Below are 27,280 nucleotides of genomic sequence, written 5' to 3'. Positions count from 1 at the left end.
CACAAAAGCTGTTTGAAGCAGTTACAGAATTACATTTTAATCAAAATGAGTTTGGGAAGATTTAGGCTATATATTACTCAGACCTACACACAGACATTCACATGCTAACATTAGCTAAAGTAGTAGCTGATATTTTTTGTGCAAATGAAACAAATTTGATTGGGAAATTGATGAGGAAAAGATATATGTAATTTTACAATCTCTTAAGAACAGACTTGACTTGCTGTTTTGAAATTCGGTCACGAGCATATCTTCATCAGAAAAAAATTTTAAGTTCTAAATTTACCTACTACTTCTCTCCAGAATAAAATTTTTTCATGGAACAAGCTTTATTTAGCTAACCGTCCTTCTCTTGCTACAGAGCAACTAAGAAATGTATAAATGAAAGTGTTACAAATGACTGATATCCTAAATATTGAACATCTTATACAGGGGTTAATAAACCCAGACTTCAATTCCCTGTGTACGTGGCATTCAAATTTACACAAATGGCCTATGTCTACTGTGTTTTGAATATGAAGTGTCCCGCCCAAAGAGCCATGTGAAAAAAAGTCTGGTTCTCAGCTTTTGGCACAATTAAGAGATGACTGAATCATGAAGGTGGTAGGTTTTGAGCTAATGGCAAATCTAAGGCCACACCTACCTGCAGTAGCCCCTATCTTACACCCACTCTAAAGGAAAAGGCAAGCTTCCTGTCACTCCTAACAGACTCCACAGGTGCCTTGATTGCAAGAGACAAGCAAACGTCCTAATTCAATTCTCACTAATTCAATTTTCACAGACATTTAAAGGCTCAGGCTGCCAGACATCAGAGGACTAAGGTGTAGTGGGTATACCTTAACTAAATGTGCCCTCCCCCCACTTCCCCTGCATCCTCAGAGCCACTAATTCCCTCCCTGGAATGCAGAAGCCCTCTCCTGCCAGGCACCAGAGAAAGAAGACAGTCTAACTGCAAGCAGTACTATAAAACCTCCTCCTTCCTCGGAGACCTATAAGAAAGGATCTCCATTGTGTTGCTTGTATCTGATCTCCCTAGAGCTCCTGCCATGTTATCTGCCATGGGATGGCTTGGAGACTGACTTCTGTGAGGCCCCGCCATGTTGTTGCCTGTCAACAATAGCGTTAACAGCTCTTCTAAGAAATCTCTGACCCAAAAGATCAATCTGCCTCAGTGTCTCTCTCAAATCCCAACCCTGAGAGGATGTCAATTTGTTCAATAGATTGATTAATGCATCAAAAGACCATCACAGTTGAATGGGCTATTCGTAGATAGGGCCTAGTTGGAAGAAGTCGGCCACTGTGAGTATCCTTCAAAGAGTATCCCTTGTTCCTAGACCCTTCTACGCTTTCTCTTCCTCTGCCTCTTGTCATCTGTGATGTGAGCTGCTTTGCTCCACTACAGGTTCCCACACCCATAAGTATGGGCCAAAGAGCAAGGGTGGTAAGTACCCATGGACTGAAACCTTGAGCTTCTCAGTTATTGTAACACAGTGCTGAAAGGTGACTAATGCAGTCTATTTTTATTTTAGATTTAATTAATTTACTTTATGAAAATGGCATATATTTATGATGTATAACATGCTTTTAAATGTGTATATATTTGAGGAACGGCCAAAGTAAGCTAATTAACATTTCTTTATATGCTTATTTTTTTTGTGGTGAGTACCTCAAAATTTACCTTGTTTTTCACTTTGTTTTTCAAATATGCTATACATTTGAATTTATTTCTCCAATCTATCAAATTTTGTAGCATTTAATAAAAATCTCAATTCCTACCTATTTTCCCGTTATTGTATCTGACTGTAGTTTAGTCTCTTACCCCCAATTAGTTAGTAAAGGTCCTCTTGCCGTGAACCTCATCTTTCTTTGATTCTTTTATTTCATTTCCCACACTGTCTTACTGTTTGTATTTACCTTGTCCCTATACTGTCATGTCCTCCAGGACAGCGTCTATCAGCTGTTCCAATCCCTACAGCACAGTGCTACTCTGAATGAGCCGTTACTAGTCACAGACAGTAGAACTTTACATTCTACATGACAGCTACTGTTTAATAGTTTTAGCTTAGAAACAAATTTGTTGTTTTATAAGTTCTGTCTCATTCAGTTTCTGCTTTTGCAATTACATACTGTATTGCCTGTTATAGCAAATACAATTAAAAATAAGAAAGCAAAAGCTAGGCATGGTAGCACAAGCTTATAATTGTAGTAGTAGAAAGGCTAAGAATTGCAGGTTCGAGGCCAGCCTTGGCTATATATTGAGAATCTATTTCAGAAAAAAAAATGCTTAGGCAACTAACAGTTATGAAAACGTCTTTTACTAGACAAAAAGCAGATATAATGTCTACAGTTAAGGATTTCAAAGATAATGATAAATAGTAGCACCTTGAAATTTGAGATTTCAGGTTTTAGACTTCTTACAGTGGCTAAAATATAATGCTAATATGTTCCCCCAAATTTAAAGTAGCATGGCATTTTACTAATTTAATACATCTGTAGGTGATATAAGCAAATATCAAGATGAAGAAGGAGCAAGGATATGTCCTATGGTCGCTCTCTTTCTTACAGTTGGTTTTACAGTTTGGCTTTCTCTATTCATCCATAATGTTTAGTTACAAATCAGCAAGGTGACTCAGCAGGTGGATTGCCTTCTGACAAGGATGAACAATTCTTCAAACAGGAGGTTTTAAAATAAATTACCGATTACCTATTTTATTCCACTTTGGGATATTATATTGTCTTAACTTCCATAATATCCGTGTTAGACTCTACTTGCAGAAGCCACCAGACATAAAATCAGAAACAAAAGCCCTCTTAAATTACAAATGAGAAAATTTAAGTCCAGGAAGGCTTGTGTGCGTCCACATAACAGCACTCTCATCACTCTGCCTGTAGTTTTTATACTTTCCACTCTTCCAGGTGCCCATTTTTGCATACAAGGCCAGTAATTAGTGTGATATGGGCCTTCTGGAAAAGGTTCTATTTACCAAAGAATAGATTTCATATTTTCCACAGTCGTCTCCTTTAAAAAAATAAAACTATATTTAGGATTTAAAATAATAAAATTTTACTGTACTTTATAAAGGAATCTCCCATATTTCCAGAGTAGTGGCTGTCCCATTGCTTCACACTAATAGTGATTGATTATTTTATCAGAGTGGAGCCTACAAGAGGGAAACCTAAGCAACTGGGGAAGCAAGGCAACGTACCTACCTATCAGGGGTGTTCGTTTGGAAAGAAGTGTTTTGGAAAGCTGTCTGGACGGGGCCATTGGGAGGTATGAAAAGAAATGCTTTCTAGGAGCCTGGAAAGTGTTAAGAGTGTTTGATGCTCTTGAGGACGACATGGATTCCGTTCCTAGCACCCAGATGGTGAATTATAATTGTCTGTAATCTGAATGTCAGGGAAGCCAAAGATCTTTGCCTCACCAAACACCAGGCAAGCAGGTAGTACACATACATAAATGCAAGCAAATACTCATATACACAAAATAAAACATAAATATATCTTTAAAAAAAAAAGAACACTATGTAGAGAGATCATTTCTTCGAAAAGCTACATTAGTGGTCCATAACTGGAGGTCATTTTCCCTCCCACCCTTTGGCAATATCTGTAAACATCTTTTGCCACTTTTGGAAAGGGAGATGCGATTGGAATCTAATGGACAGAAACTATTTTGTCAAACACACTACCATGCACAGAACAGTCCTCCCTCACAAGAGTAAGCTAGCTAAAATGTTAACATTTCCAAAAGGGGGGGGGGACACCACTTTTTAAAAAAAGGAACTAGAGTACTTGTTACATAATGTTTTATGCATCACAAACGGTAGAAAGGAGTATCAACACTCACTAACCTTTTGTGTGTGGCTAACAGTTTCTAGGAATTCTGGAGACAGTTTACTTGCAGTTCACAGATTCCCACTTCTTTGTGAAGAAGATGAATTAAGCAGACAGTTCAGTTACATATATTTGGAAGTTGTCCATCTGTACTCAAAATCCACTGAGTACTGTTTGACAGAAGGAAAGAGGTCTTTAGTGGTGTGTAAAAAAGTTCTGTCTTTGTCTTACTAAATACTAATACAACTTTAAATACTTAAATGTCAGTAAGATTTGAAGTTGATGATCCAGGAAGAGTAAAATCCAAAAAGATATTGAGCATCTAAACTGATGCTGTCCTTACTTCAGAGGACATCGTGTTCCCTGGGGACACTAACAACCTATAAGATGAAAAGAGTAGGTAGGGGCCTGGGTGTGTTGGGAATAGTGCTTAAAAACCACGGTGGGAGGAAATAAGGACATGATTAATTGCATAGACGAAGGCACAGAGGAACAATTGTCTACGACTTGTGCCCCTGGAGAAAACTCAACAGGCTGAAGCAATGGATTTTGGTCCAGAAGAGATTTCTGCATAGAACATATTTCTGTCTGCTCCAAATCCAGTTGCTCGTGGACACACTTTCATAGCACTTTCGGCGACCACCCATCCCAGATGGTGGCATAGGTACGTTCTGACAGCATGGACTCAGTGCTGGAACTAGCCTATGTAACTCCCAATCCTCTCCGAAGAAATCTGTGACAACTGTGGCCTTTGACATCCTTCCCGGTTTTCAGAAACGAGTCGTCTGTGGAATCAGGGAATTGTGTAGGACTTTATACTCATCCAGGTGTCGGCGTCACGGCTGTTTTGAGCATTAGCATTTTTGACGTGCCTGACAGGACAACAGGATTCTCTTCAAAGGGAATCGGATTTTCCTTAGGACATGACTGCTTCCCAGGCCCGTCGAGCCTTAGCAGCCTCAGCGGCTTCTGAGTCCGTCTCAGGGAAGAGGGCGAGCGCACGGAGGCGGGGAGGTGGGCTGAGGCAGCGAGACGACTCAGCGGTTGGAACAAGCGCTTCGCAGTCCGAGGCGCGCCAGTGCGCGCGGCCGAGCGCCGGGGGGCGGGGGGAACAGAGCGGACCAATCAGCGGGCCCTCTCCCCCACGCGCGCTCAGGATTGGACGATCCGTTCCAGCCTCTCTCCCGGCCGTGGGCGGGCCGCGCCGGGAACGGCCTGGGATAGGCGCGCCCGCTGCGCTAGAGTCCCAGGGGCGCGTGCGCGGTCTCGCGTCAGCCGCGGGGGGGCTGGTCTCGCGCGGCCTCGAGGAGGAGTTGCTGGCGACGGCGGCGACGGAGGAGGCTGGCGGTGGGGAGGGGGCGGAGACTGAAGGCTCCGAGGTGGAGGGGATCCGGAGTTTCTGGATTCTTTATCCGGTGTTTTGAGGGCCGCCGCACGGAGGGCTGTTGCTTTGGCCGCGTTGACGAGCCGGTAGAGAGGCGAGTGGCTCGACCGCCGCCGGGGCTTGGAGGTAAGGGGCGGACCCGCAGCGGCGGGGCTGTGGCGATCTTCATCAACAGGTTCCCGGGAGCGCGGCGGGGGAGGGGCGGCGGGGCTCGCGCCCCCTCCCAGACCCGCCGCACCGCGAGGGTCCCCTGGGGAACCCCAGGCTGAGCCCGGCGCCGCGGTGCCAGCCCAACCTTTGTCCCCGGGAGGAACGCTCCCCGCGCAGTGCCGCTTGGTTCCCTGGGCTGGGGACGCGCCTTGGCGCGGTGGCGGGCCACCCCGCCGGACTTGCGGGGGGCCCCGGCAGGGAGTCGTCTCGCTGCGCCCAGGCCCGGAGTCGGCGAGTCCCTGGGACTCTCCTTCACCCCACCCCCGATCAGCCCGGGGAACCAGCCTGGGAAACACTTTCCCGGGGAAGACGGAATGCAGCCAGCGTTCCTGTGCCTGAGTCAGCCCCTGGTGTTCTGCTACTCATTGCGTTCTTGAGATAAACAGTTCCTGCTTCCTTGTGACCACTGCTAAAGAAAAGCCGGTGTCGGTCGTGCTTTCTCAGAACTTAGACGGAGATTGTCCGTTGAACTTTGAAGCCTGTAAATGCTTGTAAACTCCTTTTCAATGAATACGGCTTGGAACGATCTTTATTGGCAATTACGTAACTTCCCTAAGGATAGCTCTCACCTTCTGTCCCGCTGATTGGCATACAGTAATGTGTGTGGAATTTAGATTCGGCCGAAAAGTTTTCCATGACACTTTACTCTAAAATGAATGCAGCACCTAGGAGGTTTTTTAGTTAGTGTGTTGTGTCTAATTTAGAGTTTCAAGAATTTAAATTCTGAAAGCCACTGTAGCAAGAATTCTAAAGTTTTGATTTAGCGGACAGGGTGGAAGGTATTTCAGGTTTTAATAAGGCACTGTCATGTTTTAATGATAGTATTCTAATTATCCTTTTTAATTATGCCAGAAATTAATGACTTGTTAAATTTTGCAACAGGAACAAATTATTTGATGTGCTGCTACTTTTGAAGTATAGGTATTGATGGGAATGAAAATTAACCACCCTTTCTTGAAGATGAGCTGTTTTTATAGTATTTCTGTGGACATGATTTCTTGTTTAAAAGGTCATTCTAAACTGTTGTAGCAGGCTTACGTTAAAAGTTAAAGAGCTTTATAGGTAAAACAGACAAAGATAAAAAGAGATTCATAATCTTTTAAAATTGAGTAAATTTGCCACGAGTGACTAAAAATCATCACCTTGAATTTGACAAATAATGGTGGGTTCATAGCGATAGATTTTTTGGTTTGCTTGTTTTGTTTTTTGTTTGTTTGTTTGTTTGTTTTTTAACTCGTGAGTGCACTTAGCAGTGGAAGCCGAAGGCATTGAATTCCGCTAGAACTAGAGTTACAGGCTCTCATGATCCACCCATTGTGGGTGCTGGGTATGTAACTTGTTTCCTCTGCAAGAGCAGTATATGCTCTTTACTTCTGAGCCCTCCATCTAGGCTACTGTATTGGGATCTGATTAAAAATCTCAGACTCACTACCCATAGCTCCCCACCTATGTAAGCCAAAAGCCAAATCTGCTTTGTCTTGTCATGTCTAAAATCCTTCTGTTCTTTAAGATATTGAGTAAACCAGAGTTCTGAGCCACTGTTTGCTGTTCTCTTCTGTTGAGGTTTCTCCTGTAACGTGTGCACTGCATTTATTAATAAACTCACATAATTGAGAATAACCTCCTTGAAGTCCTTTGATGGGTCATATATATGTTAATCACAAACTACCTTCCTTTTAACATTTACAGTCAAATTGGACTCAAGTGAGCACTGAGTCTTACCAAGTTAAACACACATTTAACTGTCACAACAATCAGACTTTCAAAAAATTTAAGATGAACTATTTATCATATTCTTGTAACTTTTCCACAGGTAAAATTCATGCTTGCTTTTCATATATGTTACAGTGAACAATATGCTGGAAATGTTTTGGGAAAAAAATTGGTCTGACTTATGTATCAGTATATTAATGTGTCCTATTTCTCTGATGTTTTCCTGATTTCAGAGTGTTTATTATACACTTACTGAGTTACAGGATCATTAAGTTGGAAGTAATCTTGTATATGTATAGAACATTTTCAGGCCTCAGGGACAAGTTAGGGTTGTAGACGTGGTGATGAGTCTGAAGTAAATGCTTCATACTTGTCTTGGTATTCTACTTTCAGTGTGTTCTCTTTGCTCATGCCTGCCCACTTCTCCCTAGCATCTTGCTTGGTATGTAGCCCAGGCTGACCTACACCTGGTAGTGTAACCTAGACTATCCCCAAACTCCTCATTCTCTTGCTTTAGACTCCTAAGTACTGCCATTGCAGGCATGTGCCACCATGCCCAGCTCCTTGCTAATGGTTAATTAAATCAGTAAGTTACTTTCTCCACATCATATTAATAATTGCCAGGGTTGTATGCCCTACCCTGTCACTTCTGTTTTTTCTTTTTTTTTTTTTTAATAACTACATAATTTATTCCTTTTCTGAAGTTTTTTCTTTTCTTTCTTTTTTTTTTTTAATACTTTATACAGTGCTTAATGGATATCCTTCTGTGTGTCTCTGAAAAGTATGTGTTTTCCAAGAAGTATACCACCTGCAAAGGGAACTGTTGACAGCAGTTTGATGTGCATTTTAAACTTAGTTGGTTATAGCCAGATTATCCTTTGAGGGCAAATGATTTTCCCCTCCGCACTTACTTTATGATTCTTATCTTTGCCCATGGTTAGCATTGTCAGATTTAAAATTTTCTGACCATTTGGATAAGAAATTATGTATTTGTTTTCTTTCTTTAAAAGATTAAAACTTTAAAGTCAGTCTTCCCCCAAACCTTTACCCCTGGCAACTAATGATTTCCCTCCTGTAATCTCTCTTTTTAAGATAGTATGTAATCTTAACTGTAACTGTATGTGTTAAGTTTTTCTTGCCATTCATTTGAAGTTTTTACAGTTTATTAAATCCTCTGTAAAGGTATACCTACTGCACACATGTGGAACACAAAAGCACTCGGAACCTTTCCTCCTTGGGGATGGAGTAGTTTGAGATGCAGAGTGTTGTTCAAAGCCCAGCTGCTACGTTTTGCGTCAGCTGGAGATTGTCCTTCCTCATCAGGCTTGTGCACCACCTTAGACACCTGCCTTGTCAGCACCAACCTTGGCTTTTCAGTCCTTTAAACGGTTTTCTTGAAGTCTTTTTCTTCTTATACAGGCCATGTCTTGGAAGTCTACGGAAAGGTGTGGAATACTCCACGCATTTGCATACCATTCTCGTGGAGGCGCCGTGTTACTCTTTACCTTGCCATTATTAGTGTATGTGCTGCTTAAGCAAGCACCGTCTCTTCTTTTCTTTCACTTAGCACGATATATTCTAGATTCATCTATCCTGAGCATATGCACAGTTCCTTCCAGTTTATTGCTGAACACAGTATTCTCTCATGTGAATGTACCAGCATTTATTTATCTAATCACCAGCTGAAAGGCATTTGTTTTGGGCTTTTTGTGATTATTTGTAAAGTTGCCATAAATCTGTGTGAATAGGTTTTTAGTGTGAGCATGTCTTCCTTTCTCTAGGGTGAGTACTTACAAGTGGGAATCCTGGGTCATATGAACAAATGTGAACTTAGCTGTATTTAAAAATGAAACAAAACAGCAGCAAAATTAAAGAAAAATCTGTCTTCAGTAGGCAAAGCAGTGGCCCTTGAAGATATTCTAACCATTAGAACTTGCAAATATACTTGGTTACGTGTCAGTTTAATTAGGTTGTTAATCAGCATCTTAGAATATTGAGATTATTCAGGTGGGCCGAATTATCACAAGTCTTTAAAAGGAGAGAGGAAGGGTGGAATCTGAAGAGGAAAAAAAAAGATGGAACAGTAGAAACAGCTTCTAGATGGGAAAAAAAAAAAAAAAGCAGGTGTGTTTGAAGATAGAAGAGGAAGTCCCAAGCAGAGGAATGTGCTTGATTTCCAGAGGTAGAAAATGGTAGGAAATGGATTAACCTTTGGCACCTGGGGTTTGGGGGGCTCAGCTCTGATAGGACTTTCATTTTAGCCCAGGAGACCCATCAGGCTTATAGAATTAAAAATTCTTAAGTATGTGATTCTTTAAAGGCCATTGTGTTTGTGGTACTTTGGAGCACCCTGGAAACCTAGTACACCTAGTACACTTGAGAAATTCTCTTCAAAGTAGCTGAACCACTTTCCATTCCCACCAGCAATGTGTGAGAGTCCTGTAGTTCTACACCCTTATCAGCACTTGGTACAGTCCGTCTTTGTCACTTTAGCCATTCTCACAGGCATATAACAGTATGTCATTGCATTTTTAAATTAGAGTTCTCTTACAATTAACAGTATTGAATATTGGTTGTTGTGCTTATTTGCATACACTCCAAAATAACGAACTTCTTTGCCATTTTTATTTCTCTATCATTTATTTTTAAATTTATTTATTTTTAGATAGTGTTATTCTGTTTTCCAGTATGTCTTTGAAGTTTTTATCTTTTTGCCTCAGCCTCCCCAGAAGCTGGGACCACTGCATACATCAGCTTGCCAGACTTCTATTTTCTTACTGTTGAATTTTGAGAGAATCAAGCATGTGCTTTACTGCTGAGCTACACCCCCAGCCTGACTTTTGATAGTTCTTTATAGTGCTTTTTCTTTTATCAGATAAGTAATTTGCCAAGATTTTTCTCCTAACCTATTAACCTTTTCATCTTCATATCTGTCTTCTGAGGTGTTGACATTGTAAACTTTGATGAAGTCCAGCTGAGCAATTGTTTATTTTATGGATCTGATCTTTGATATTGTATCTGAAGAAACACCTTCCAAGTTCATTGAGAGCTTTCTTTACTTTTTCCCACAAGTTATATATTTTTATATTTCACACTTAGATTTGTGTTCCATTGTATTAATTTTAATATAAATGTCTTTTTTTTTTTTTTATGACACTTGAAAGAACTTCTTGAAAGCCCAATGTTTTTGTCAAAACAACACAACGTGGGGTTGGAGAGATGGCTCAGGGGTTAAGAGCACTGACTGCTCTTCCAGAGGTCCTGAGTTCAATTCCCAGCAACCACATGGTGGCTCACAACCATCTGTAATGGGATCTGATGCCCTCTTCTGGTGTGTCTGAAGACAGCTACAGTGTACTCACATATATAAAATAAACAAATAAATAAAAATTAAAAAAACACAACATAGTATGTTTTATTGATCTGCTTATCTGTCTTTTTACTAATAATACATTGTCTTGATTATTGAATATTAAACATGTCATAGCAAACAGTAATATGAATACTTCAAGTGTTCTTTTTCAGATTCACTGTGGTTATCTTTGTTCCATTGCTTTTCCATATAATACCTAGAATCAAGTTGTTGATAACAACAGAAATACCACATGGTATTTTGATTGGGATTGGTTTATATGTAGATCAACCTGGACTCTTAGTGACTTTATCTTATTAATTTTTTTTAAATTTATATTTAATTTTACGGTAATAACAATTGAAACTGGGTTCTGGATAACTGCTTAACATTAAACTGTATCCAAGCCTGTGTCTAGTAATATATAACACAGCATTTCTCCTCATCAATTTTGGTCTTTGATTTTGTTCATGAGATTCTGCATTTTTCAACATACAGATCCTGCATATTATTAGGTCTTATATCTAAGTATTTCAGTCTTTTTGTTCTATTATAAATGCCAAAATGGTAATTTAAAAGTTTCTAATTTATGATTAATATGTGGAAATTCAATTATATTGTATAAGTTGACTTTATATTTTGTTTTTGGTTTTTTTTAGGTTTTTTTTTTTTTTTTTTTTTTTTTTTTTGGTTTGTTTTTTCCACCTTATGAGATAGGATCTCATTGTGTAGCCCAAGCTGGTCTTGAATTCAGAAATCCTGCCTCAGCATCTTAAGTCCTGAAGGTTATATGCATGCACCATTGTACCCCGTCCCATCCACCTTGTTTGACAGTGTTTGTTATCTGGACTGACCTTGAAATGCTGAGCTCCAGTGATCTTCCGGCCTCAGTCTCCCAGGTAGCTGAGCCTATGAAGTAATGTATGCCAAACACATGTCTATATGAGTGTGTATTTGGCTTGCATATGTGTCTGTGCACCAAGTGTGTGCCTGTAAGGTCAGAAAAGAGTATCAGATTCCCTGAAGCTGGACTAACAGACAGTTAGCCACCATGTGGGTGCTGTTAACCTGGTTCCTTTGCAAAAGCAGCACATGTAAATCTTAACTGCTGAGCCATTACTCCAGTCTCTGGTTTTTTTTTTCCTAGACTAATTTATTGGCTTTCTCCCCCCAGCCCCCACCCCCAACACCATAGTGGTTGATATATTGGGGTTTTCTAATTAAAGAGCTGCAATAAAAAGAAAAAAAATTCTCTTTTCATTTTAGTTTGAATACTTTTTTTAAAAAATTGGGTTTTTTTTCTTCTTTCTTTTTTAAACTTTCACTGACTAGGATTTCCAATGGTTTGGAATAGGATAAATAAAAGGATATTCTTATGAAGTGAGATCGTTCATTGCATTTTCACTTTTGAAAAATAGGCCATTTTATAGATTCTTTGAACTAAATGAAACTTGGTATTTCCCAGGTTATTGAAGTAATTTTTCTTTTGTCATAAATGGTTGTCAAATTTTGTCATATCTTGTCTGCATCTGTTGAGCTGGTCATGATTTCTTTTTTCCCGTTAGTCTTTCAGCATGATTCATACTAGTTTTTCAGTGTTGAATCAGACTAGTGTGCTTTTAGGATTATTTTAAATAAAAAGACATTTTGGGTTTCTTTCTCAAACGAATGCATCTTAACATTCTTAAACTGAAGTGACAAGAGGGGAGTGGTATAACTCACTTTTTGTACTGCTAAGAAAAAAATGGAAAGATTTGATAAATTATGTATAAAATTAGGAGAATTAAGATTCCTTTAACAAGTATGTGTGTTTTGCATGTCAAAATTCCTTTGTGCGCTTGTGTGTTCATGCTTATGTGCAGATGTATCAGAGGTCTACCTTTGATGTTCTGTAGTACCTGTCCACCTTGTTTTTGGGTTTTTTGTTTTGTTTTTGTTTTGTTTTGTTTTGTTTTGAGATTGTATCTCTCAGTGGCCTGGGACACAATGGTTAAGAGAGCCTGGCTGGCACCTGAGCCCAGGGATCTTATCTTTACCTTCAAGTGAGAGCCTGTTAGATTTTTTTCATGTGGGTTCTGGGCATTGAACTCAAGTCCTCATGCTTGCCCAGCAAGTGCTTTATCAATTAAGCCATCCTCAGTCCTGGATTTAAAATGTGTTGATTCATAATGGACTTTGTAGACTTGTAGACTGAAAGACTCTTCTTTAAAATTACAAAGTGATCAAAGAAAATGTTATAAGTATCACTGTAATCAAATATTCTTCACACTGGGTTTATGTAGGCATGTTAAAATAGCTTTAGAAAATGAATTATGGTTTTTGTTATTTGCTTGTTTTGTCTTTGGTTTGTTTTTTTTCCCCGGGGTGGGGGGGAGTGGTTAGTTGTTGAAACAGGGTTTCTCTGTGTAGCTCTGGCTGTCCTGTAACTCACTCTGTAGACCAGGCTGACTTGTTTTGATTTTTTTTTTTAAATACAGATGTTGATAGAAGCTTAATTCCTATTAAAATCCATATCTCCCAATGGGAAAAAATTGAGCTGGCAAACTGATCCCAAGAGATAACATTCAGCAGTGAAAATAGTAGATTAATACATGGTATAACCTGGATGAATCTCCAGATACTGCTTAGTGGGGGATCTCAAGTTACTATGTGGTTCCATGTACATAATGTACCTGAACTGACAGAATTAAGAATGGATGAACAAACCAGGCAGTGTGGCATACAACTTTAATCCCAGCACTCAGGAGGCAGAGGCCAGTGGATCTCTGTGAGTTTGAGCCCAACCTGGTTTACAGAGCAAATTACAGGATAGCTGGGGCTACATAGAAAAACCCTGTTTTGAAAAACCAAAAATAAATACATAAATAAAATAAAAAAATGGATGAACAGATTAGTAGTTAGGGGTTGCAGGCATCCTATAGAATAGGTGTGATCTTCAAAGGGCTATCCCAAGGGTCTTTATGAAAATATGGACCTTAACCAACACTGTGAGCATGTGGTTATGACAATGTACTGTAGTTGAAAAGATTAGCAAAGATTAGGAGATCTGTGTATTTTCTTACAACTGCCTATGAATTTCAAAGTAAACATTCTAATTTGGGGGGGGGGGGGGAACAAAGTAAAAAGAAAAGGCCTAACAACTTTTATCTTGAAGATCTAGAATCTAGGGGACTGCCTCGGAAGAAATTGTATTCCCTATAAAGGATGAGGCTGTCCACGTAAGAATTTAAAGTTAATAAAGAAAGAAATTCAGTTTGCACACTTGACAGTTCCTGCAGGTACCAAAGAACCTCTGTTGTATCTCTATTAGAGTGCAGAGATAGTTGCCCAAATGAACGTGACTGTTACAACAACACTTTATGGTTCCTGCATCACTTGATGACAGAGATATGTTCTGAGTAATGCAGTAGTAATGAGGTACTCTCTCCCAGGTTACATTACAGTCAGGACCAGTACAGAAGCTGTCCCAGGTACAGAGTTGCCTTTTCTGTTCCTTCATTAGCGTTACTTAGGCCTTAGCCTGAGAAATAGCAGAGCTCACTTACACAAAAAGGTAGTGATGATAAAAACCAGCCAGTGCCTGGCTTGCTTTCCCTGTCCTTTCTAAAGGTCAGTGAATTATTCAGAAGAGAAAGTAGGACAAAAAAATTATAATTATGACCCTCCCACCCCCATATACTGGGACACAAAGGAACTGAGTTCTGTTTGAGTAGGTATGAGGAAAAGTTCCTTCTGAAATCAGATGCAATAGTTCATTGCATAATCCAGCACATGGGAAGTTAAGGCAGTAGAATTGCCTTTGAGGCCTGCCTGGGACACATAGTGCCTTCTGGGACAGCCTGAGCTACAAAATGAACTTTGTCTCAAAAAACCAAACACCATCCCACACACATATGCAGGAAGGAGTTTACCAAGGGGAACATACAAAAGCATATGGAAACCAAATGCTCATTGGAAGAACTAAAAGAAAGCTGGTGTAATTACAATGCAGAGAAAATTTGAGAAATACTGGTCTGAAAAATCTTAATTCAGTCTATTGGTATGAAATGTGGAGCTGTTCCTTTAAGACAGTGAATATTACATGAATAATGAATATATTTTAAGTAGGAGTAGTCTCTAAAATAGTGGTTAGAAGTATATTATAAATAGTAAAATCATTCTAGTTATATAAATTGTTGTTATATACATTATATGTGTATATGTATGTGTATGTGTATATATACATGAATATATACATGTGTATGTGTATATATATATATGAATGACAGGATCTCACAGTATTGCCCAGGCTAGCCTCAAACTCAGTATCTTCCTACTTCAGCCTCATGATTACTGGGATTCAAGGTATGTGTGTACAACTGTTTCCAGCTGGTGAGTTTTTATTTTGAACAAAGACAAACTGATTTAATTCAGAGCTTTTATTCACCATGAAAACTTAGGGACTTTAAAGAAACACAAGAAAATTCATTCTACTTCTTTATACCAAAATGTCTTAGAAGTCACATACATTTGTTTGTTGGTCAGAGTGGATTGCTTGCTTGCTAGTCAGTAGATTAAAAAGTAAAATGAAATATAAAATAACTGTCTCGAAAAACCAAAAAAAAAAAAAGAAATATAAAATAAGTGCTAGATTGTTTGATTTTGTGCTTAATACCGTCATGAAATGTGGGTGAATGGGAAAACCTGCATCCTCATTAAATATATTTTGAGTTGTGAAAAGTTTTCTTTTATCAAACTACAGATGACAGCTTAGTTATAAAGATTTCAGTAACTTATAATTGAGCTGTTTAATTTGACAAATTTTTAAAATTTGAGTTTATCAAACATTTAGCATAGGAATTCTAACATTTGGCCGCCTTGTTTTTTAAGTTTATAGTTCCTTTTTTTAGTTAATAGTTCACTCAAAGACCTGAAACATGAAAGGTGTTGAGGCCTCTTAGGTTGTCTTTTGATCTCTTAAGGCTGGGGAAGATTACTTTCTGTAAATATTTTAAGCTTCCTGGGTCATTTTGCCTCTGTTGTAAGTATTCAGTTCTGCTGTTAGAATGCAAAGGTAGTTATCCAAACAACCATAACTATGCTCCAGTAAAGCTTTGTGGTTTGTGCATCATTTACTGACATGTGTATGTTCTGAGAAATATGGTATATCATTTGTAATTTTTTCATGGTGTGAACATCACAGAATGTGCTTACACAAATTTAGATTGTGTCAGTTACTTTGAGACCTCTGAATACAATATTTACTACCATTTCGGCACAACATACTTCATCACAGTAAGACTTTTTTATAAGTAGGCATAGACTCTAAAATAATGATTAGAAGTATAGTATAAATAATAAAAACAATTGTGGTATAAATAGCTGCCATTATCAAGTATACATGCTGCACATAATTGTACATATTGCACTTTTATATGCAGAAGGTTTTGTTTACATCAACACCAGCAGAAATGTGATCCATAGTCTTTTGGGATCAGCATCTTAATGTAGTCTGTCTTGACTTGAAAGTCTTTATGCTGTGTATTACTGTACCTGTAAAAAAAAAAAAAAAAAAAAAAAAAAAAAGGTGGTGGTATGTGCTTGATTTGACCTTTGGGTTTTACCCTACACACCTCTTCTTTAAGTCAGCACCCCCACCCCTCCCAAATCTGTGTAGGAAATAGTTTTAGAAGAAACATTTAGTTTAAATTTAATAGGTATTTAACTTTGTTACAATTTTAATGGATTTGGGGATCTAAAATATTATGTTTAGGTGTGTGTGTCTGTGCGTGCGCACACGTGTGTGCGTGCGCACACGTGTGTGTGTGTGTGCGTGCATGCATGCTTGCACACATAGGCTGTGGTGTCATGCATGTTTCTACAGACTAAGTATGCAGATCTGTGGACAACTTTCAGGAGTTGGTTCCGTTTACCATGTTGACCCCAAAGAAAGAACTCCATTTGTTAGGCCTGGTCATTTTACTGGTTGGCTTTTGGAAGTTTAAAAAGGTTTTATTTGTTTTTAATTATGTATAGACACATGTGGGTGTGTGCATATGTAAATAAAGTGCTCATAAATCGGAACTGATACAGAAGAGAATGTTTAATACCCTGTGCTGGAGTTACAGGCACTAAGCCGCCTGGCATGGGTGCTTAGAACTGAAAATAGGTTTTCTGCAAGAGCAGGAAGTGCTTCTAACCCTGAAACACTTCCCAGCTCGCCTTTGCCATTTGGAGGGATTTTTGATGTTATTATTTAAGTACTATTTGCCTAGGACAAAGAGATTGTCCTATATTTTCTTATACAATACTCATGGTTTTGTATTTTAGAGTTAGGTTTATGATCCATTTTGGGTAAAATGTTGAAAAGTATGAGATTTCATATGTGTTTGTTGAAAAGATTTTTTTCTTCTGCATTTATTTTCCCTTGTCTTTTTTTCAAAAAACACTACGTAACGTGTGAGCTCTGTGAGCTCCTGCTTCCCACTGATATGTCTAGTCTCTTGTTAGTGTTACATAGTGCTGGCTACTGAGGCTACTTCTATTAGGTAGTTTGAGTTTTTCAGCTTTGCTTACTCCTTATAAAAATTGTTATTACTGATTTAGTCTATAGATTTTGAAATAAGCTTTTTGAGTTCTCTAGTTATTTATGCACATCTTGAAAAGAATTATGAAAAACCTGAATATTTAAAACTTAAATATTTAATAGTGTTAAGTCCTCAAAGGATTGTAGAAGCAGGATGGCTCTTGGTGTCACTGGGGCGGGGGGGTGGGGGGGGTGATGTTTGCCTAGCATTCGTGAGGGCCCTAGGTCAATACCCAGTCTCACCAAACATGAGTAAACAAGTAAAGTTCCCTTTGTTTACTCTTGATTCGACAAGAAACTGCCTATAGTGCCACTAGCACATTCTTAATGTTACTCTATAGCAGTATTCAGTAACATATATTTTTTTCTTTATAACAAATATGTTTTTACTTTTTTTAGATTTTTAAAAAAATTTTATGTATATGAGTTTTTTGCCTGAATGTGTATGTGTGTGTGTGTGTGTGCGCGCGTGCGCGCGTGTGTGTGCACCACATGCATGCAGGCCAGAGTCATCAGATCCCCTGAAGCTGGAGTTACAAATGGTTGTTAGCCACCATGTAGGTGCTGGGAACTGAACTCAGGTTGTCTACAAGATTTACAAGTGTTCTTCACTGCTGAACCATCTTTCCAGCCCTCCTTGTAACAAATTTGTAAGCTAAGGGTTGAAACTATTATTTTCTGTTTATTTAACTGTGCCCTGAAATATCAAACACAAAATATTTCCTGACTGATAACCGTAGAAGAAAAAAAGTACTAAACAGCTCTTTAATTTCAGTATTAGAAATTAATTTGGGCTTGATAGATAATAAGTAGAATTCTTACCTAGTATGCACCTAGTGCTAGGTATGATTCCCAGCGGCACATAAACTGAATGTGGTGGGTCACATCTGTAATTTAGGCACTCAAGATGTAGAAACAAGATGTTCAGAAGTTCAAGGTCATCCTCGGATGCATAGAAAGTTTGAGGCCAGCCTGGGACACATGATACTGTATCAGAAAAACAGAACAAAAATGCAGAGAGTTTTGAGAATCTGATGGTTCTTTCATCTCCTCTGAAACACATGCATACTGGAGTATCAAAGGGATTCATAGGCATTAGGTCATGAGACTCTTAACTGTCTAAGAACAATACATGTAATCTTTAAATATTTTTTAAAATGATTCACTTAATAGGAATTAATAGATGCTTAATAGTTGGCCAAAGGAAAGTTAGTTTTTTTTTTTTTTTTTTTTTTGAGACTTAAAAATAACCACCTTTTTGAAAAAAAATCTAAATTTTTTATGTGTGTGTGTCTTTTTCCTGCATGTATGTTCGTGCACTTGTGTTCTAGAGTCAGAGGAGAGTATTGGATCCCCTGGAACTGTAGATACTGTGAACCACCATGTGGTGCTGGGTATTAAGCCTGGGTCCTCTGGAAGAGCAGCAGCCAGTGCTTCTGACCTCTGAGGCACCTCTCTAGCCCCCATAGTAATCATCTCTTTCTCTCTTTTTTACCTTATTCTTTCTTTTTGTTTTAGAGCTATGTAAATACATACTGTGACTAAATCACATTGCCTTTGCTTTCCCCTAAGTCTTAATTCAAGTGGTATTCTTTGTTTCATCTCCTGATGTGTCAAGCTGTGTGCAGTTGCTTTTGTATCTATTCCTTAAGTATTACCAACCACATTTCCAAGTTTTTATCAGTATTCTCTCTTTGGGAAAAGAGGAAATTGAGATTCAAATTAATTTATTCAAAATCATATTGTGATAGTCAAGATTGGAAATTCATTTTAACTTCAAGCCCTGGTTTTTCTTTGTAGTGTAGCATACTTAAGACTTACTTAACATTGTCTTTTTGATAAGATTACAATCATTTTGAAGAAAGACACCTTCAACTTACTTGGTATTTAAAATATACTTGAATTAGAGTGAAAAATCTCGAGCAGATTACTAATTAAGCTCGATATGGGTTGAAAGTGTTTTTTAACCTGAGTAGCTTCATGCTTAGTGAGGCTGTGATGTAATGAGAACTGTGTTTGGTCTTTGTTCTCTGTTCCTGATGTAGAGCTTTTAAATCTCTTGGAATTTCCTTAGTGATAAGAGTGTCTTTTGTTGCAATGACGCACTTCTTACCTGGACTCTTAAATAGCTTCAGGTTGGGACTGGCCACCAGAAAGATCAAGGCATGAGTGGAGGTTAATTCTGTACCTCTGAGGAGTTAAGATGGAGTAGAGTTACCAGTAGCCAGTGATTAAATCAATCATGATGTGAAAATAAAGCTTACATTAAAAATACTCTAAATGATAGCATTCAGAATCTCCTGGGTTAGTATGTGTGGGAGAGTGGTACACCTGAAGAAGACACAGGAACCATACATATTCTTACCCTCCTACTTTCCCCTGTGCATCTTCCCATTTAGATTTCCTAAATTGCATTCTTTCATGTAAACCAGAGATTATATGCAAAATGCCTTCTTGAGTTCTTTAGCTATTTGACAAATTATTGAATGTGAGGAAGGGATCATGGGAATTCATGGTTAATAAATGCATGATCAGAATTACAGGAGGCTTAGAACAAGGCTGATGTCTCAAGTGGAGGTAGTCTTGAGATCTGCACCATACTGTGGGTAGATAGAGGTAGATGAGAATTGTAAGATTTTCAGTTGCTATCTGAAGAATTGGAGAGTCTCCAGGAATGAGAAAGAGACCATTTGATGTTGGGTATTTAGTGGGGCTGGAGAGATGGCTTGGTAGTGAAGAGTACTTGCTTCTCTTGCAAAGGACCCAGGTTCAGTTCCCAGGACTGTTACAGTGGCTCATAACAGTCTGTAACTCCCAGGGAATATAAGCCTCTTCCTGACCTCCATGGGCACCAGGCACACATGAGGTCTGTATATATACATGCAGGAAAAACATTCATACACATAAAATCTAAAAGAAATATATTGTGAAAAACAGTTCAGGATAGAACATACTATATGCTTAATCCCATTTTTATTATTTGCTTAAATTTTAACTTTGACTTAATATTGAAGTCTTTTTAATCTTATAAACTAAGAAATTGTTTTTTTTGTTGTTGTTGTTGGTTTGGTTTAGTTTGGTTTGGTTTGGTTTGGTTTTTTGAGACAGGGTTTCTCTGTGGTAGCCCTGGTTGTCCTGGAACTTGCTTTTTAGACCAGGCTGACCTCAAACTCTGCCTGTCTCTGCCTCCAGAGTGCTGAAATTAAAGGCATGTGCCACCACTGCCCAACAAGAATTTGAATTTAAGGCAATTCTGTTCATTTTTTTTCTTAACTCTGTATGTGTTTGTGGGTCCATGTATGTAGAGACCAGACAACTTCAGGTATTGTTTCTTAGGAGTTGTCCATCTTACTGTTTGAGACAGTGTCTTTTGCTGGCCTGCTGCTCACCAATTAGGCTAGGCTGTCTAGCCAGCAAGCCCATGAACCTGCCTGTCTCTGTCCTTCCATCATTGATAATACAAGTGTGCACTCACAGTTCTTGCTTTTCACATGGGTTCTGGGGATCAAAATCAGGACTTTATACTTGCATATAAATGTAATGAGTTGTATCTCTAGTGACAATCATGTTTGTTTTAGGTTGGCCAGAAATTTGAAGTGGGAATGTCACAGGTTCTGAGTTAATTTTGTCGACATCAATATAAACTTATACTGGTGATTAACTCATGGGTTTTATTTTGAAAGTTAACTGAGATGGTGTATCAAGAATAAGAACATAGTTTCTGAAATATATTGGGTTCCCCATAAAAGTAAAAATAAGTGGGAGATAGAATATGAGCTAGATTTGGTATAGTGAAGGATGATAGAGATGAGTTTCATTTAGATATATTTTTAAATTATTATTATTGTTGTCGGGTTTTTATTTGGATTGATTTTTTTTTTTTTTTTTTTTTTTTTTTTAAATTTATGAGACAGTTTTCTTGTATCCCCACTGGCTTCCAGTTTACTATGTATTCCATGCTGGCCTCAAACTGGTGATTCTACTGAGTCATCTATCTTCCTGACTACCATTATATTTAGATATATTTTAAAGAGATTAGATAATTATCATTAATTTGCTTTAGTAACTATAGGAATATTTGAATTGGCTGTCCTAGTCCAAGATTCAATGATCAGAGATCAGCCTGCCTCTACCTCCTGTCCTGAGTGCTTGGATTCAAGATGGCTCATTCCATATATTTTTTAATTGGGAGAGTTGAAATTCAGTGGTGTTTGAAAAGCGTTTGTTTAATTGTATTAGTATTAATGTGTTTGTGTTAATACTTTGAGCTTTGTATTCTTTTCTTTTTATGCCAGCTCTTTTAGGATTCCCTTTTTCTGTAGTTCTGGTACAGCAGTTAACAATTAACATTGTACTGAATTTTTGTTCTTATTTGATTTCAATGGTAGATTTTAGGTTTCTTAAATATAAGGGTACAAAACAGTAAAGGTAGCCACAAGTTAATGTGTAAGTTTCAGAGTGAGTACCAAGCTGTCTTGGCTGGGCCACCTAAGACTCTCAAAACAGCAACAGCCAAACACAAAGGACAAGAATTCTGCCTTAGTAATCTTTCTTGTCAGTGACTATTCAAGTGTTTTGTACCAATTGAGTACTTAACATTCTTGCATAAAGGTGTAGCCAATTCCTTTAACTATAGGATTAGCAGTATAGTAACTATGTACTGATCTGCTAAAAATGTTACTTGTAAGACTAGACTCATGCTCTCTCCTCTAAGACCATGCAAACTATAATGATGTTTGTACTCTTGATAATACTGTGGTGCCAAAAGTTTATTGTATTCTTGTTTGTATTGACATATGTATTCACATCTGTTCCGCGCACCTCCCGTGTCCCCTTTCGCCCGTGGAAGAGAGACACGAGAGGCAGAATTCGGGTATTACCACAGCGAGGCTTTAATCTTGTATCAGCAGAAGTGAAGACCGTGGAAGGAAGGGGAACCTCGGGAATGGCACTGCTATTTATGCCCTAGAGTGGTGTGTGTTCACTTCTGATTGGCTATTCACTCATCACCCAATATTACGCCTCTGGATTGGCCAGTGACTTTGGCGCGCTTTTTTGCCTTTGCACCTGCTCAGTTAGTTGTTTACTAGTGGGGAGGACACGATGTCCTCGCCATCTTGGAATGGCGGCTTCCTACACACATCTTCCTTGTCAAGGTTCTTTTCCTGTTCTGGTGACACATCCTCATTTTATAGTCCTGAATGAATATACTGTTACAACTTTCTCAGTCTAACCTTACAGACTAGTCTTGCTGTGTCTTTATTAGTCTTCATTTTGGTTAATATTCTTGTCCTAGTAACTCTAAACTGGTTATTTGGTACTTTGTTTTTTGTTTTTTGGGTTTTTTTTTTTTTTTTTTGGTTTGGTTTTTGGTTTTTGGTTTTAGACAGGGTTTCCCTGTGTAGCCCTGGCTGTCCTGGAACTCACTCTGTAGACCAGGCTGGCCTTGAACTCAGAAATCCGCCTGCCTCTGCCTCCCAAGTGCTGGGATTAAAGTCGTGCGCCACCACCGCCCGGCCTATTTGGTACTTCTTCATTGGCAAAGCAATACACCTTCCCCTGGTATTTTTAATTTGTATACCAGCCAGCCGTCTAGATAGAGGTAATCATCTACTAATTTGCTGACCTTTGAAATGTTTTTTTCTCTAGTAGACTGTAAATCAGTCAGTGTTAGAAGTTGAAATATCTTGTAATGAAGTTTTAGAGATGTAAAACTTTATGTAAGCATGTGTTAAGGGAAACGATTGATTGGCAGAAATGGAGACTCCATAGTGAATATATTCAGAACAAAGCAACAGCTATGCGAGTTTAATAACTAGAATTCCTTGAGTATTTTTTATTGTGTCTTTTAAAAATGCATTAGTATTGTGCATGTATGGTGTGTGAGTGGGTGTGGGTGTGTATTGTGGCATGCATGTGGAGGTCAAAGGACAACTTAGGTTTTCTCCGAACCATAGGTTCAGGGATCACAATGCAGGTGATGATGCATGGCAAGTGCTTGTGCCTGTTGGGCTGTTTCTCTGCCCCTCGTAATTGTGAGTCATTATGATGATAACAGAATGCTGTCAGAAGTTATGAACCTGACCTTTTTTCCAGTTCAGGGAATCAAACCCAAAGCCTCATACGAAGGAAATTGTTACCCTTAAGCCACATACATTTTAAAGCCTGATATATTTTAAAGTGTTAGTGTCCCTCTTGAAATTTAAAACCTCTATGCTTATTTTTAAAAGTTAATATTAGTTTTGAATTACAAAGACAGCAGGTTCAGTTCCCAGTACCCAGTGACTCATAGCTGTCTGTAACTAATTCCAAGTGATTCATTGTCCTTTTAAAGCACCAATCACAAGTACATTTATACGTGCAGGCAAAATGTTCATTCACATAAAGATAAATCTTCAAAAAAAGGTTGTGTATGTTTTCCCAGTTTTTGTTAATAACTTTATAAACTGTATCTGAGCATTTGCAGAAGTGGATGGTATGCAAATGCTGTTTTGAAATTTGCTTTTTTTCACATATCTTTGCATCATATCACTTCATCTAGCTAGGGCATCATATTAAAATACCCAAATTAAACAAAAGGAAAGATCTGAAAGTATAGCTCAGGAGTAGAGTCATCCCAGGGAGGGAGGCAGAAAGAAAATGAACAGTGTGTCTTACAGAGTATATCAAAATTATGACTATCTCAATATGTAGTAAATATAAAAATAAAAGTTTAAATCTTTTAAGCAACAAGTCTTTGACATCCAGACTGTATTTTATACTGATAGTACATCTCAGTTAGAATAATAATTTTTCATTAGAAGCATTCATGAACTATATAACAATATTTTGGTTAGCAGGAGACTATATATTTGGCCCCATAAAGTTAAAATGGAGCTGAAAATTTGATGTCATCTAGTGATATGATACTGTAACAAAGCACAACTTACTCTCTGTTCATGGTGATGCTGTTATAAACAAACATGCTACAGTACTAGCCATATAAAAGCATAGCAATGTAGCTTCATAAATGAGAAAAAGTGACTGCTAGTGGTTTATATATTTGCTATACTATAATGTAATTTAATATTTTAATGCGTATTTTTTATTTTCAAAAAATACATGTACAGTAAAATAGTACAGTCCTTCAGCACCACCTTAGGCATTGTATCTTTACCCTTTCCTTTGATCAGATCAAATGTCCACATTGAATTGGCTTATGCTAAGTTCCTGTGTATGCTCTCTGATGTTTATTTTTTATTGGATATTTTATTTACATTTCAGATGCCATTCTTTTCCCCATTTTCCCTTCCTAGAAAACTCCTATCCCATACCCCCTTCTCCTTCTTGCTTTTATACAATTTTTTAAAATGTCAACCAAAGGTTTTATAAGTTTAGTAATGCTCAATATCAATCAGAAATTTAACCTAATACCCAACCTAGATATATCAACTATCTTTGACTGGGAGACATGTGAACATCTGCCTCCATGTCTGGCCCCTCTCTCTCTTTCTCTCTCATCACCTAGCTCCTCCTCTCCTTCTCCTCCTTTCCTTACTCCTCCCACCTTAGCTCCTCCTACATATCACCCTTCCTGTTAAAATAAAACTTTTCTCTCAAATAGACCAGTCCATCATTTTGTTGACTAAGCAGAACCTCTGTCATCTCTCCTAAATAAAAGACTTAGTTCTGAACCTGGCTTTTTTTTTTTTTTTTTTTTTTTTTTCTTGGCTTTAGAATGAATGTCAGCTGAAAACCATCCTCTCAAATCTTTTCTCTCAAAGTAAATAGCAAGGATTGGCTATGAGACTATAAGTTTTCAACCCCATCAGAAATCCAGAATGACTGAGTTAACTGAAATTATGGGAAGCACAAAGCATAGCTTCTAAAACATAGCCAGTTTATAGAGACCTCTGCACACCTGGACAGACCCTATTCTGCAGAACGTTGGAGCATCCGATCTTCAGCCTTCTGGCCCAGGATCATCTGACAGACCTAGTGATGCAGAATTATTAAGGGCTGATTACTCTGTCTTGGCAGATATAATCAGTCGACTATTCTGCAAGTGTGTCCTTTTCTGGACAGTATTTTGTCTGTAGATGGAGAGAGGCAATTCTTGCCTAGTGGCTGACTCACCACAATTGGAATAACTTCAAAGATGCTCAATTTCTTCTTAGAATCCAAGACAGGAAGCTGTCAGGAGCAGACAGGTCTCTAATCAAAATGAACATTAATACAGAAATGTTTGTAATGTCAATTCTGTGGATTTCTGATGTTTTGAAAACCAACTATCCATGTAAGGCTATCTGGGCTGTTGTCTGTTAACTCCTCTCAGCTATTTCTAAAGAAAATATAGAAAACACCCTAACAATAAACTCAAAGCCATGAATTTGCTATAGGCCCTTAACTCACAGTCTAACCATCTCAAATAAGTTAAAAAAGTTAAAGAAGGACTGGGTCTAAGCCTTGTATTCCTAAATGTGTTATACAGGTGCAATGCCTGTGATAGTAACAATATTCATCTCACTTTTATATTAATAAGAAGCCCGTACCAATGAAAACCTTAAATTTGAAATCAAAGTAAATTTTGTACCATTTAAGAAATTATAACTTTATCTTGATAACAATTATACATATTTCTACCAGTAGGTTATGGCTATGCAATAAATCCTAGCTAATCCTCCCTGTTCCAGCAAAACCACTACTTTTCCCTAGAAAGACAGCCCAGTATTAACCACCTCAATCCCCAAGCCCAGGGAATAGGGGCGCTGACTCTTCATTAACTTCTTCAAGCTGACTATGGGTGTTGAGATAATAGAAGAGGGGTTGGGGGAAGAGTAAATTGATAAACCTCTGACACTGTGTCTTCTCTGCATCCAGCTGGAATTCCAGGACATCAGAGGTTCGAGCCGGTGTGCTCAGCTTGCCTGATGAGTAGATACACCAAGGCTATGTATTCTGCAATATACAATTCTCAAAACAAATTTTAGTATCAAGATAATTGTTTGTTTGAATTCTGGAATCTAGTCTTCTGGCTGCCTGCCTCTGTCATGTCTAATCCATATAATTCTGGGAGTTTCTATGAGGGTGTGCTCCCACCATCCTCCCATTTTCGCCTTCCTGCTCTCAAATTTCCCAACATCAGGGAATCCAAACTTTCAGGCACCTAGACCCTCCACTTCCACTGATGCCTAACCCCTTACCCCATTCCCCGCCCCCTCCAATTACTATGAGGGTGTGCTCCCAACATCCTCTCATTCCTGCCTCCCTGCTCTTGCAATTCCCCATCACTAGGGAATCCAAACTTTCAGGTACCAAGGCTGTCCACTTCCACTGATGCCTGGCAAGGCCACCCTCAACTACCTATACAGGTGGAGCCATGAGTCCCTCCCTTTGTGTTCTCAGGCTGGAGATTTTAGAATGGCTACTCCAGCTTGTTTCTTAGGACCATTTGCTTGAAAAATTGTTTTCCAGCCTTTTACTCTAAGGTCTGTCTTTGCACTGAGGTGGGTTTCCTGTATGCAGCAAAATGCTGGGTCCCATTTATGTATCCAGTCCAGTAGCCTATTTCTTTTAATTGGGGAATTGAGTCCATTGATGTTAAGAGATATTAAGGAACAGTGATTGTTGTCTCCTGTTATTTTTGTTATTTGAGGTGAAGTTATTTTTGTGTGGCTATCTTCTTTTGGATTTGTTGGAAGAGGGCTACTTTCTTGCTCTTTCTAGGGTATAATTCCCCTCCTTGTATTGGACCTTTCCTGCTATTATCCTTTGTAATGCCGTGTTTGTGGAAAGATATTGTGTAAATGTGGTTTTGTCGTGGAATATCTTGGTTTCTCCATCTATGGTAATTGAGAGTTTTGCTGGGTATAGTAGCCTGGGCTGGCATTTGTGATCTCTTAGGGTCTGTATGATATCTATCCAGCATCTTCTAGCTTTTATAGTATCTGGTGAGAAGTCTGGTGTAATTCTGATAGGTTTGCCTTTATATATTACTTGGCCTTTCTCCCTTACTGCATTTAATATTCTTTCTTTGTTTTGTGCACTTGGTGTTTTGATTATTATGTGACGGGAGGTATTTCTTTTCTGGTCTACTGTATTTGGCGTTCTGTAGGCTTCTTGTAATGTTTATGGGCATCTCGTTCTTTAGATTAGGGAAGTTTTCTTCTATAATTTTGTTGAAGATATTTATTGGCCCTTTAAGTTGGAAATCTTCACTCTCTTCTATACCTATTATCCTTAG

The 27,280-nt window shown here is 38.4% G+C and overlaps 1 protein-coding gene across 2 annotated transcripts in view; it reads left to right on the top strand.

The window, feature by feature from the left end:
* The first annotated feature begins 5,127 nt into the window (after positions 1-5,127).
* Pals1 (protein associated with LIN7 1, MAGUK p55 family member) overlaps positions 5,128-27,280 on the top strand; it is a 91,717-nt gene continuing 69,564 nt past the window's right edge. Inside the window, exon 1 of one of the 2 annotated variants that reach the window (XM_076921893.1) lies at positions 5,128-5,344. The gene's annotated coding sequence lies outside the window, so the exon portion shown is untranslated. The remainder of the gene's footprint in view (positions 5,345-27,280) is intronic. The other variant, XM_076921894.1, reaches the window with a different exon arrangement.

The sequence above is a fragment of the Arvicanthis niloticus genome, chromosome 23, assembly GCF_011762505.2.
Source record: "Arvicanthis niloticus isolate mArvNil1 chromosome 23, mArvNil1.pat.X, whole genome shotgun sequence".
Taxonomy (NCBI): domain Eukaryota; kingdom Metazoa; phylum Chordata; class Mammalia; order Rodentia; family Muridae; genus Arvicanthis; species Arvicanthis niloticus.
This window is presented reverse-complemented; position numbering and strand designations above follow the sequence as displayed.